This window comes from Phocoena phocoena, chromosome X (genome assembly GCF_963924675.1).
Source record: "Phocoena phocoena chromosome X, mPhoPho1.1, whole genome shotgun sequence".
Taxonomy (NCBI): domain Eukaryota; kingdom Metazoa; phylum Chordata; class Mammalia; order Artiodactyla; family Phocoenidae; genus Phocoena; species Phocoena phocoena.
Window position 1 is genome coordinate 7,000,479 of NC_089240.1, and position 12,570 is coordinate 7,013,048.

Here is a 12,570-nt window from a genome sequence, read left to right on the forward strand (position 1 = left end):
CCCTGGTGGTCCAGTGGCTAAGACTCCACACTCCCAATGCCGGGGACCCGGGTTCGATCGCTGGTCAGGGAACTAGATCCCACATGCCGCAACTAAGACCCAGCGCGGCCAAATAAATATTTTAAAAAAAAAAGAAAAAGGAGAGTCTGTTCGTTTGCTCTAATGCCAAATGTTCCGGGAGCCAATCTGTGCAAAAGCGTCACTGCGTTTCAATCTCTGTTGCAAGCCCAAGCTGCACGTACCCCACCTCTCTGCTTCCCACGTGCACACCTGCAGGCTCTGGAGGACTCAGGTGCCCAGTGTCCTCCAGATGGAGGTTACCTACAAAGCTTTAAGAGGATAAAAAGCGTTGCCGTGGCTTATATCTTGGTCTTCAACTCCTTTTCTACCTCCTGGGGAGTTCAGTAGTTCTGCAAATATTCCACACGATGGATGGGTTTTGAACCCAGGCTTAGAAACCAAAGAGCCTCCTGACTTGTGCTTTTTGTTGGCAATTGACCTCACCTGGCAAGACCTGAGAGTCTTGGCTTTTGAAGGAATCTTGTCCTTTCCTCTGAAGAAACAACAGAAATGGATGGATTGAGAAGTAGTGCCTCAGTACAGTAGTGCCTCTGCAACAGTCACAGAACGAATCTGTCAGCTACGCCGTGTCAGCCTGGGAAGAGATGAGACTGAGCAAGGCCTGGAAAGGAGAGGGTGGGATTCGTGTCCTGAGAGGAAAAGGGAAACTAAACTAACATGAATATCGTCGCTACCCCGACCGCCTTCCGGGAGCTGGCAGCATTAAGAACTTAAGGTCTTGCTTAACTCGTACCCCCATCCTTGTGGCTCATCTTTTTATCTCTAGGTTCTATACAAAGCACCAGAAGAGGTGAGGAAACCTATCCAAGGTCACGGAGGTGGTAGAGCTGATGCTCAAATCCAAGCAGATTACGCCATAAGGTCCAGAGGGGAACTGGAGATTCACTTCCCCGTCAACGTGCATGTCTGCGAACTGGTCAGACCTATGAAAGCACTTTCTCCACTCACCGTCTTGAAGCAACAAGAAGTCCGCTTTTGAGAAGTTGGAAGCAGGTCACAGATTTTTGAGGCCATCAGAACGTGACTGCACTTTCAAGGAAGTTGGGGGTGGGGGCAGTGAATAGATGGACACACACATATAGGTGTTACCTGCTCCAAACTTCGTTTAGATTGTATGTTTCTTTTTGTGGCACAGTATACTAACCTAGTAAAATGAGATGAAGTTATTTCTGGGCAGGCTGTTTGCCCTGGAGTCCTGATGCACATGAGACTGTCAGATCTCAGGTATCTAGTAAAGGACGAAATCCGCTCTTTAACCACAGACTTTGGCTAATTTTGAAACGACTGCTTCGCTGCTACTCAGGCAGCTGTGAGCAGAGGCAATAGGAAACCCACAGAAACCTCAAGGGCCTGGCTTGTGGCGAGCGCTCCCGCGTGTCTGCAGAGGACGCAGCCTTACGTGCAGCTGGTCACACACACGGCAGAAACATTTGTCTGATACCCACGGCAGAACAACAGCTCAATCTCAGAGGGACTGAAAGGCAGTCACGGAGAAAGTGTGGGTCAGTCAGTTCGCTGAGGGAGCCCGTGGTTTAAATGTGATGGCTCTTCCCCCCAAGCCTTTGGGTCTCACTGTGTTGCCTTTAGTTGGACATCTAGAGTAAACCGTGTGCAATAACCCCAGTCTCTCAAACTCATGGCAGCTCTTTAGTCTATCACAGGGGTCAGAAAACGTATTCTTCAGAGGCCAAATGGTAAGTATTTTAGCCTTTGCGAGCCATATGCTCTCTGTGGCAGTTACCCAACCCTGCCGCGGGACCCCCCAAGACTAGTCATCGGCAGAAGGTAAATGGATGCGTGGGGCGCTGTACCAAGAAAGCTTTATTTACAAAAGCAGACAGCCGGCCCTCGGGCTATAATTTGTCCACTGCTGGTCTTTTCTGTCAAACTAAGCAAACCAAAATAATAGTAAACGAAGAAGTATGTATGGGCTTTTTTTTTTTTTGGCCACCTGATGCAATGCGTGGGATATTAGTTCCCTGACCAGGGATCGAACCCAGGCCCCCGGCAGCGACAGCCCAGAGCATCAACCACTGGACCGCCGGGGAATTCCCTGTCTGGGCTTTTGTAAGGTGTGGTTACTAGATTTTTAAAGAGTATTTGATTCCGCTTTAGAAAATAAGAAAAACTCTGCGAAGAAACAAGTAGCTCATGAAACACACGAGACCAAGAAGCCTCCGAACATGAGTGAGCTTTGCAATGGGCCATCGCTGGTGACACCTATCCCGGCTACCCTTTCTCTCCGTGCTTTACATTGTCTTAACGTTGTGATTGGAGCATCTTGATCTGGTCTCAGGGATAGCCTAGCCAGTTATGAACTTGGTGGCTACCATTGAATCAAAGTGATTTCCCACAGAACACTTTTGAATCATAAAGATGTTAAAAGAGTCAGGAAAAGGAAAAATTTCCCTGTAACTTTGTAGTGAGAAACCTGGCAGTCACTGTCTTACCCTAGAGGTCAAGGTGAGTGTCACCAGTAACAGGCACGTGGATGTCAAGTCCCCCCTGATGGGATGCGCTGAGGGCGTTGCATCACTTCTGCAAGTTCCTCCCGAAATCCAGAACCCAGTCTGGTCGTGAGAAAAATGTCAGACAAGGCCACATTGGGGGACATTCTATGAAATACGTGACCAGTCTCGCTTAAAACTGTCCATGCCATGGAAAACAGGGAGAGGTGGAGAAACAGGCCAGAGGAGGCTAAGGAGACGCGACAACTAAGTGCAGCAAGGGATCCTGGGACATCAGCGCACAAACTGGAAATCCAAATGAAGTCACAAGTTTAGTTACTAGTAAGGTAATGATGTTAATTTCTTAGTCTAGACAAAAGAACCATAGTTACGAACGCTGTATTCAGGGAAATCAGGTAAAGTGTGTACAAGCTTTTTGTGTATTATCTTCGCAACTTTTCTGTAAACCTAAAATTATTATTATTATTATTATTATTATTATTATTATTATTATTATTATTTTCTGGCCGTGCCGCGCAACATGCGGGATCTTAGTTCCCGGACCAGGGATTGAACCCTCTCCCCTTGCGGTGGAAGCGCAGAGTCTTAACCACTGGACCGCCAGGGAAGTCCCAACCTAAAATTATTCTAAAATTTTAAAAATTTTATTGTTTTAAAAGCCAATCACAGCGTATCTCACCTTCTGAGATGCTCCACACTCTGTCTGTGGAGTGTGTTTCTCTCCAAATAAATCCAATTTTTACCTATCAAAAAAATAAATAAAATAAAAGCCAATCACACAGTAGTACCTGCAGGCCTTCTACAAGTCTAATTATGCAAAGGTAAAGAAGTATCATAAGTCATTGGAAACTTGCTCTGTGTGCCCGGAAGAAATCTCTACATTGCAGTTACAATTCTACCACCTTTCAGAAAGCCTGCCTCCGATACTTCCTGTTACTTCTACTGCTAGTCAAGTACTCTACATTCCTTGAAATTCAAATAGATTCAATTGAAACAAATATTTTGGCCAGCAGCCAGTGAAGGAATTTCCAGCAGCCGAAATCAGTAGCCCTCTAACACCAAAGCAGTAGCGGCTTCCGTTTTCAGGGCCTCTCCTTCCCATGCAGGCCCCGAATTGTTTCAGCTCTGAGGATGCACAGATGGCCAGTCCCTTTCTCCTCGTGTGTATGGTTGCAGTTGTGCTGGGAGTGAGAGGCGGAACGGGATGAACGTTATCGAGTTCCCACAGTGTCCGGACTCTCCTGGCTGTCGTTTTATTCCGTGCTTCTCACGGTGTGCTCTCACTAACGGGACGCATCACCCTCGGAGTTTGTTAGAAATTCAAGTTCATCGTGCCTTCTCTGAGAACCTCTTCTAAGTATCTCTATTGGTTTTTTTTCCCCCCTCAAACTGTGGCATTTGAAGCTAGAAAGGCCTTCATTCCCTAATCACTCAAATGATATCGTCGTGAAGGAGCAGAAAGTTCATCCTGCCTTTGGGAAAATCAGTCCGTTCAAGGATCTCACGGAAATCTCACACATGTAGAATCTTTTTCTTTTTCTCCTTTTTGGCTGCGCCGCACGGCATGTGGGATGTTAGCTCCCCGACCAGGGATTGAACCGGGGCCCCCAGCACTGGAAGCGCAGAGTCTCGATTGCTGGACCTCCAGGGAAGTCCCTAGAATCCTTTTTTTGCTGCTTGGAAATTGCTTGGGCTGGTTTTCACTAGAACCCAGGTGCCGCAATTTTATGCTACAATTTCGTTGGCACCGCTATCCCCAAGTTGCAAGCAGGCTGGGTCGCAGAAGGCGTTCAAGATTTGAAAAAGATGTTCCCCAAATGTAATTCTCCAGATGAAGGTAAGGCTGCCAGGCTGGCCTCACAACTCCTGTTCTCTCAGGAGCCCGGAGCCCGGCCCCTGGGGTAGAGCTTTGATCTCTGACCCCTGACCTCAGCTGAGGATCACTCAGGGGTGGGTGGTGGTCTGGCCCAGGCAGGGGGCCTCTTTTTATTCTGCCCTTCGTCCCCTCACCCCTCCCTGAAGTCTCCCTAACTTTGAATGTTGAAACAGAGGCTGAGCTCTTGGTCGCTCTGAAAGCCCTGGGCTTTTCTTCGTAAAGCAGAGGACCGCACCAGAGACCCTGGGGAGAGAGAACTAATACTAGACCCAGCATGCCTAGGGCAGCCACTGAGAACTTGGGTCCCCGATTAGAACTCAAGAAAGCAGTGACAGCAGATGACTCACACCCCCTCTACTCATTCCGCAGGGAAAAGTGTTCTGTCTCTGGCAAGAAGTCACCACCATTCAGAATCTTTCCTGGGATCACAGGGAATGAGACACCATTAACCTGAGTAGTAAACCTGGATTAGGCCTGAGTTTGTGGTTTTAAGCCCCTGAATTTCAGGATGGTTTGCTATGAAGAGACGTCATTTTCATTTTCTTCTTCTTATTTTTTTAAATTAACTTTTATTGTAGTAAAGTTGATTTACAATGTTGTGTTAGTTTCTGCTGTACAGCAAAGTGACTCCGTTATACATCTACATATATCCATTCCTTTTCAGGTTCCTTTCCCACATAGGTTATTAAAGAGTACTGAGTGGAGTTCCCTGTGCTATGCAGTAGGTCCTTATTAGTTATCTATTTTATATATAGTGGTGTGTATATGTCCATCCCAATCTCCCAGTTTATCCCTCACCCCCTTTTCTCCCCTGGTAACCATGAGTTTGTTTTCTACATCAGTGACTCTACTTCTGTTTTGTAAATAAGTTCATTTGTGCCATATTTTAGATTCCACATATAAGTGATATCATATGGTATTTGTCTTTCTCTGTCTGACTTACTTCATTCAGTATGACAACCTCTAGGTCCCCTGAAGTGACATTTTCAAGTGTACTTGGAGAGTCAACCCACTGCTCAGCCCCCTTGCCGTGATGCTGTCTCGGCCCTCTGCTCCCGTGGGCCCAGAGAGCCCAAAGCAATCAGTGCTATTCTGTGAAATACAACCTGAAAAGAGATGCCAGTGTCTCTTTTGTAGGTATCCCAAATCTTTTTTTTTTAATTGCAATATAGTTGATTTACAATATTGTGGTAATTTCACGTGTACAGCCAAGTCATTCAGATATATATATATATATATATATATATATATATTTCAGATTATTTTCCTTTATAGGTTATTACAAGGTATTGAATATAGTTTCCTGTGCTGTACACTAGGTCCTTGTTGTTTATCTATTTTATGTATAGTTGTTTGTATCTGTTAATCCCAAGCTCCTAATTTATCCCTCCTACCCTCCCTTTCCCCTCTGGTAACCATAAATTTGTTTTCTGTGTCTGTGAGACTGTGTCTGTTTTGTATATAGATTCATTTGTATTATTTTTTAGATTCCACTTGTAAGTGATATCGTATGATATTTGTCTTTCTTTGTCTGACTTACTTCATTTAGTGTGATAATCTCTAGGTCCATCCATGTTGCTGCAAACGGCATTACTTCATTCTTTTTTATGGCTGAGTAGTATTCCATTGTTATATATATATATATCACATCTTCATTATCCCCATGTCTTGGCTATTGTAAATAGTACTGCTATGAACAATGGGGCACATGTATCTTTTCAAATCAGTGTTTTTGGGTTTTTTGGATATATACCCAGGAGTGGGACTGCTGGATCATATGGTAACTCTATTTTTAGTTTTCTGAGCTGTTTTCCACAGTGACTGAACCAATTTACATTCCCACCAACAGTGCAGGAGCGTTCCCTTTTCTCCACACCCTCTCCAGCATTTATTGTTTGTAGACTTTTTGATGCTGGCCATTCTGACTGGTGTGAGGTGACGCCACATTGTGGTTTTGATTTGCTTTTCTCTGATAATTAGCGATGTTGAGCATCTTTTCATGTGCCTGTTGGCCATCTGTATATCTTCTTCAAACAAATGTCTATTTAGGTCTTCCGCCCGTAGGTATCCCAAATCTTTTTTTTTTTTTTTTTTAATATTTATTTATTTGGCTGCCCCGGGTCTTACTTAGTTGCAGCACATGGGACCTTTAGCTGTGGCATGTGGGATCCAGCTTACTGACCAGGGATCAAACTCTGTCCCCCTGCACTGGGAGCGCAGAGTCTCAGCCACTGGACTACCAGGGAAGTCCCAGGTATCCCGAATCTTTATGAGGGCTTCCCTCGGAGCAGTCCTCACTTGGCTTGAGGGTGGGACCAGGCTTCCCCAGGTACCACCTGAAGTCAGCAAATAGCTAGCCTGTTCTGCTGGCCCTCAAGAGAGCACTTAGGACCACCAGCAAGCTGCGGACCTTTAGCCAGGCTTTTTCCACACTAACAGGAAGAGTCCCATTCATTGTCTAGAACACCTTAGAGTGGTTTCCATATCTGCAGTAAACCAACTAATGTTCCCCAAAGATGACAGGTCCTAATCTCTGGAACCTGCAAATGTTACCTTATTTGGAAAAAGGGTCTTTGCAGATGTGATTAAAATAAGGATTTTGAGATGGAGAGATGATCCTTGATTCTCTAGGTGGGCCTTTAGGGGAATGGCAAGGAACGCCCGCAGCCACCAGAAGCTAGAGGGGGCGAGGAACAGATTCTCCCCTAGAGCCTCTCCATACGGGGTATTGGCCCTCCTGACACCTTGATTCCAGACTTCAGGCCTCCCAAAGGGAAAATATTTCTCTTGTTTTAACTAGTTTATGATACTTTGTTACGACAGCCCTAGGAAACTAACACAACATCGCTAAAGCATCTCAGATTCAACCTGCCCAAATGAAAGCCATCAGTGCTCCCTTCACTCGTTCTTCTGCCCCAAATTCCATGTATCAGCTGCTCAACTCAAGTAACTTCAGCCAGAAACCCAGGAGTTGTTTTTGACAGCCCCCAACTCCCAGGATACACCCCCACCCTAGGAGTGGGGCCTGGGGGCTCAGACAGATTCAGAATGAACTGGATTGGGGAATTTCTGTGCTCATTTACGATAGAGAACATTCCTCTGCTCGTGGGGTCCCCACCTGATGAAACGTTGCCCCTACTTCCTCTCAGCTGGCAAGATAGTAGCTCAGTCACTTCCTCCTGGATGTGCTTTGAAATACTTCAGAGAAAAAAAAGTGGGATGAAACAAAAGAGGTCTATTTTTGTGTCTGCTTGAAATTTCCACGATAAAAGATGAAATTTTTTTTCAAAATTTCACCTATGGTTTTGTTCCTTTTTTTTTTCCTTTTATTTTTCAGCAGGATTTTTTTTCCTTTTTTTTTTCAGCAGGATTTCTTTCCTGCTGAAACTTTTGCATCTAAAAGACGTTTTGCCTGTAATTGTGCTCTAATTGTTTCAGGGTGGTTCATGATTTTTTCCCTCACAGCCACAGTTAATGTTTCATATTTCCGGCATCCTTTACATTCCTTCGCAAGCCCTCCCTGGTGTTGGACAAGTAAAAAGGGCTCAAGAAATAGATGCTCATTGGCTACTTTATTTTTTTAATTTATTTTTTATTGGAGTAAAATTGCTTTACAATGTTGTGTTAGTTTCTGCTGTACCATGAAGTGAATCAGCTATATGTATACCTATATCCTCTCTCTCTTGGACCTCCCTCCCTCCTCCCTGCCCCCCCGCCCCCCCATCTAGGTCATCACAGAGCACGGAGCTGAGCATTTATTGTTTGTAGATTTTTTGATGATGGCCATTCTGACCTGTGTGAGGTGATACCTCATTGTAGTTTTGATTTGCATTTCTCTAATAATTAGTGATGTTGAGCACCTTTTCATGTGCCTGTTGGCCATCTGTATGTTTTCGCTGGTGAAATGTCTATTTAGGTCTTCCGCCCATTTTTTAATTGGGTTGTTTTTTGATATTGAGCTCCATGAGCTGTCTATATCTTTGGCTACTTCATTAAAAAAAACAAAAACAAAAACTGAAAAATAGCCAATGGCTTTCTAAAAATGTACTTTAAAATATAAAAACGTTTAGGATTTCCCTGGTGGTCCAGTGGTTATAGGACTTGGAGTGTTCACTGCCGGGGCCTGGGTTCAATACGTTGTTTGGGAATTGTGATCCCACAAGCCACATGGCACAGCCAAAAAAAAAAACATAATAAAAACTTTTACAATAGTAGCTTCAGCTGAGTACTCTCTTTTTAAGTACTCCTGATTTGCATAGTTAGGTATTGTTATATATATGTGTGTGTGCATTTTTTTAAGCACCATTTATTTAGTCCCTTCTAGTTGCCAGCAGGAAACTTGGCCCTTCACATATATAACAGTTTAAAGAACATGTCCTAAAGGTAAAGGAATTGGGACTCACACAGACCTAAGCAAGAATCCAGTTTTATAGGCAAAGCTTCCCCATAGAAGGTTTCAGCCTGTTTGTGGTGATTGGCATTTGAAGATCGAGGGAATCTCAAAAGGTGGTCAAATGCCTAAGTATCAGTATCTTACAGAAGGAAGTCAGCTCAGTCGCTCAGTGAGAACTGCCCTCTGGTACTGGAGCTGGCGCTGGTTCCCGTGAGTGGGTAGCGTGTGAGTCCTTCACGGGGACCTGGGCTCAGTGACCTCAGTCAGTTACTTAACCCTGATGAGTCTCAGTTTCTTCTTCTGTAAAATGGGCTGATGCATGTCCTGAGAAAATCTGCTGAGAGGACCCGAGTCCATCTGAATAACATGCCTGGCACACAGCAGGCTCTCCGTGAATGACAGTCACTGTTTCTCAGCTGCTGTGGCTGCTTTGTTTGCCGTTATAATTGCTGTGCCCTAGGATGCAAACTCCAAAGATGGGGGCCACAAATACTATCACGGTGCCAGGCACATGGAGAGACCCAGTGGTCTCTCCTTCTGTCCCCTGCACAGAAAGAGGAAGTCTCTCCCCCCTAGAGATCTGTAAATATGCCAACTAATAACAAGATCCAGGGTAAAATCCTTGTAAGGGGGGAGGGAGAGAGTGGTAGCTGGGTTGTACAGACTCAGCTTTATCTAAGATCTGTAGCTAAATTCCAGTGTTTGTAATAATACCTTGCGGGAATCAGGAATAAGATGACAAACATTGGTGACTAAGGGCAAAGTCATTGTGTCAAAGTTTTCCTCTAACTGCCACCATACCTGTGCTCCCTGATCTTGACTGACCCTCTACCAGTCTTAATCATAGGGTCCCCAACTCAGGTACACTGTGAGTCGGGTAGAAAACGGCTAAACCTGCCTTTTAAAAAATATCCCACTCAAAGGTGTTTCGGAAAGCCTGATCTTACTAACTGAAGGGTACCTGGCCCTACAGCGTGAAAGGTAAAAGCAAAATTCTGGAATGCCATCCTCCCCTCCATTACGTTTTATAATTATAAATCTCCTGTTAGAACAAAAAACTAAAATAATTTGAGCTCTGTTTCATAGGGAGGACTAGTTTTTTTTTTTTTAAATAAATTTATTTATTTTTGGCTGCGTTGGGTCTTCGTTGCTGCCCGTGGGCTTTCTCTAGTTGCGGCGAGCAGGGGCTACTCTTTGTTGCGGTGCGTGGGCTTCTCATTGCGGTGGCTCCTCTTGCTGCGGAGCACGGGCTCTAGGTACGCGGGCCTCAGTAGTTGTGGCACAAGTGCTCAGTAGTTGTGGCTTGCAGGCTCTAGAGCACAGGCTCAGTAGTTGTGGCGCACGGACCCAGTTGCTCCGCGGCACGTGGGATCTTCCCGGACCAGGGCTCGAACCCGTGTCCCCTGCATTGGCAGGCGGATTCTTAACCACTGCGCCACCAGGGAAGTCCAGGATTCGCTACTGATTAAATCTCTGAAAGTCGGTTCAATTTGCCCTTGGTTGACTAATTCATTGACTGTTGAGCAAGTGAAAGCAGAGCTCACTTTCATTTCACCTATTTCCTCTCTATCAAAGGAAACAAGCCTCAGACTTGAAAAGGTGGCACACACACACCCGAGGCTATTGAATGCCTAGGTGTGGATGCTTGGAGGATGCTCCTTGGGTCCGGAGGGTATATGCTCAGCCTCACGTTCCGAGCAGTGAAGATGAAAGTCCAAAAAGTGAGAAGTTACACAGAACAAATGTGCCCTGGGCGTTCCAGAAGAACAAAAGCTACGTGCTGACAAACATACTCCACTCTCAGAAATTCTGGCTGAGCTGTGAGTTCCTAGAAAAGAAAGCTGTCACCACTAGAAGTCCACACTGGTTCAATGTCATACTGAATTCTTTCAAAAGGGGTGCAAGGTTGATAAATTGGGACTATGCCTTTCATTCACAAGACAGTGAAAATTTCACAAGATTGACAGTCTTGTCATAATATGTCAGACATGATACAGAAGTTTAGGTGTGACAGGACCACAGGCAGATGTGCTCAACTGTGTAATCCCAAGAATGTTGATGAAAGATTTATGAGGGGGTGAGAGGAGAGCATCTATCTCACAGCAGGCCACACATGGCGTGGCGCTGTCCCTTTCATCATGTTTATTAATGTCAACGTAGACAGCTTTATAAATATTCAAATGATGCTAACTCGGAAGGGATGCCTAATGTGAAGATTAAAAAAAAAAAACAAACTGAGCAGAATGATGTTTAGTGAGGATGAAGGTAAATTTACACCTAAGTTCAAGGAATGACAGTATAACACTTTCAAGAGGCAGATGGGTGATCTGACAAAGATTATACAGTGAACATAAAATGTTAAAGACGACTTCAGCTGTGATTTATGAAGGCAATGATTTCATGCTTTAGTGAATCTGATGGTCTGAATATTTCAGCCCCAGGTAAGATCTGAGATTTAAACTGAGATTTTTTTTTTTTTTTTTTTTTTTTTTTGAGGTATGCGGGCCTCTCACTGTTGTGGTCTCTCCCGTTGCGGAGCACAGGCTCCGGATGCGCAGGCTCAGCGGCCATGGCTCACGGGCCCAGCCGCTCCGCGGCATGTGGGTTCTTCCCGGACCAGGACACGAACCTGTGTCCCCTGAATCGGAAGGCGGACTCTCAACCACTGCGCCACCAGGGAAGCCCTAAACTGAGATTTTTGTCAATACCAGCTTTAACCGGGGGCAGCATGTTTTGGGATAGGGGACGTGCATAAACTCTAGGTGCATTTATATGGTCCTTTAACTTTTGGTTGATCATACACATATTTTTATTTATTTTTTCCATCCACTTTTAACTTAATGTATCTAGGCCATGCCACGAGTCTTTCGGGGTCTTAGTTCCCAGACCAGGGATTGACCCGGGGCCCTTTGCAGTGAAAGCTGGAGTCCTAACCACTGGACCACGAGGGAATTCCCTCCATCCACTTTTTTTTTTTGCGGTACGCGGGCCTCTCACTGTTGTGGCCTCTCCCGTTGCGGAGCACAGGCTCCGGACGCGCAGGCCCAGCGGCCATGGCTCAAGGGCCCAGCCACTCCGCGGCATGTGGGATCTTCCCGGACTAGGGCACGAACCCGTGTTCCCTGCATCGGCAGGCGGACTCAACCACTGCGCCACCAGGGAAGCCCCCACTTTTTTTTTTTCTTTAGTTTACTTATTTTTGGTCAATCCTCACAGCATGTGGGATCTTGGTTTCCTGACCAGGGGTTGAACCCGTGCCCCCTGCACTGGAAGTGCAGAGTCTTAACCACTGGACCACCAGGGAAGTTCCCCCCAACCACTTTTTAAATTAAACTTTTTATTTAGAGATAATTATAGATTCACATGTAGTTGTAAGAAATAATACAGGGAACTCCTTTGTATCCTGTACCCCACTTCTACCGATGGGATCATTCCGGAAAATGATAGCATACTATCACAACCGGGATGTCAACATTGATACAATCCGGGCTTCCCTGGTGGCGCAGTGGTTAAGAATCTGCCTGCCAGTGCAGGGGACACGGGTTTGAGCCCTCATCTGGAAAGATCCCACATGCCGCAGAGCAACTAAGCCCGTGCGCCACAACTACCGAGCCCGCGTGCCACAACTCCTGAAGCCCGCGTGCCTAGAGTCTGTGCTCCGCAAGAGAAGCCACTGCAATGAGAAGCCGGCACCACAAGGAAGAGTAGCCCCTGCTCGCCACAACTAGAGAAAGCCCGTGCACAGCAATGAA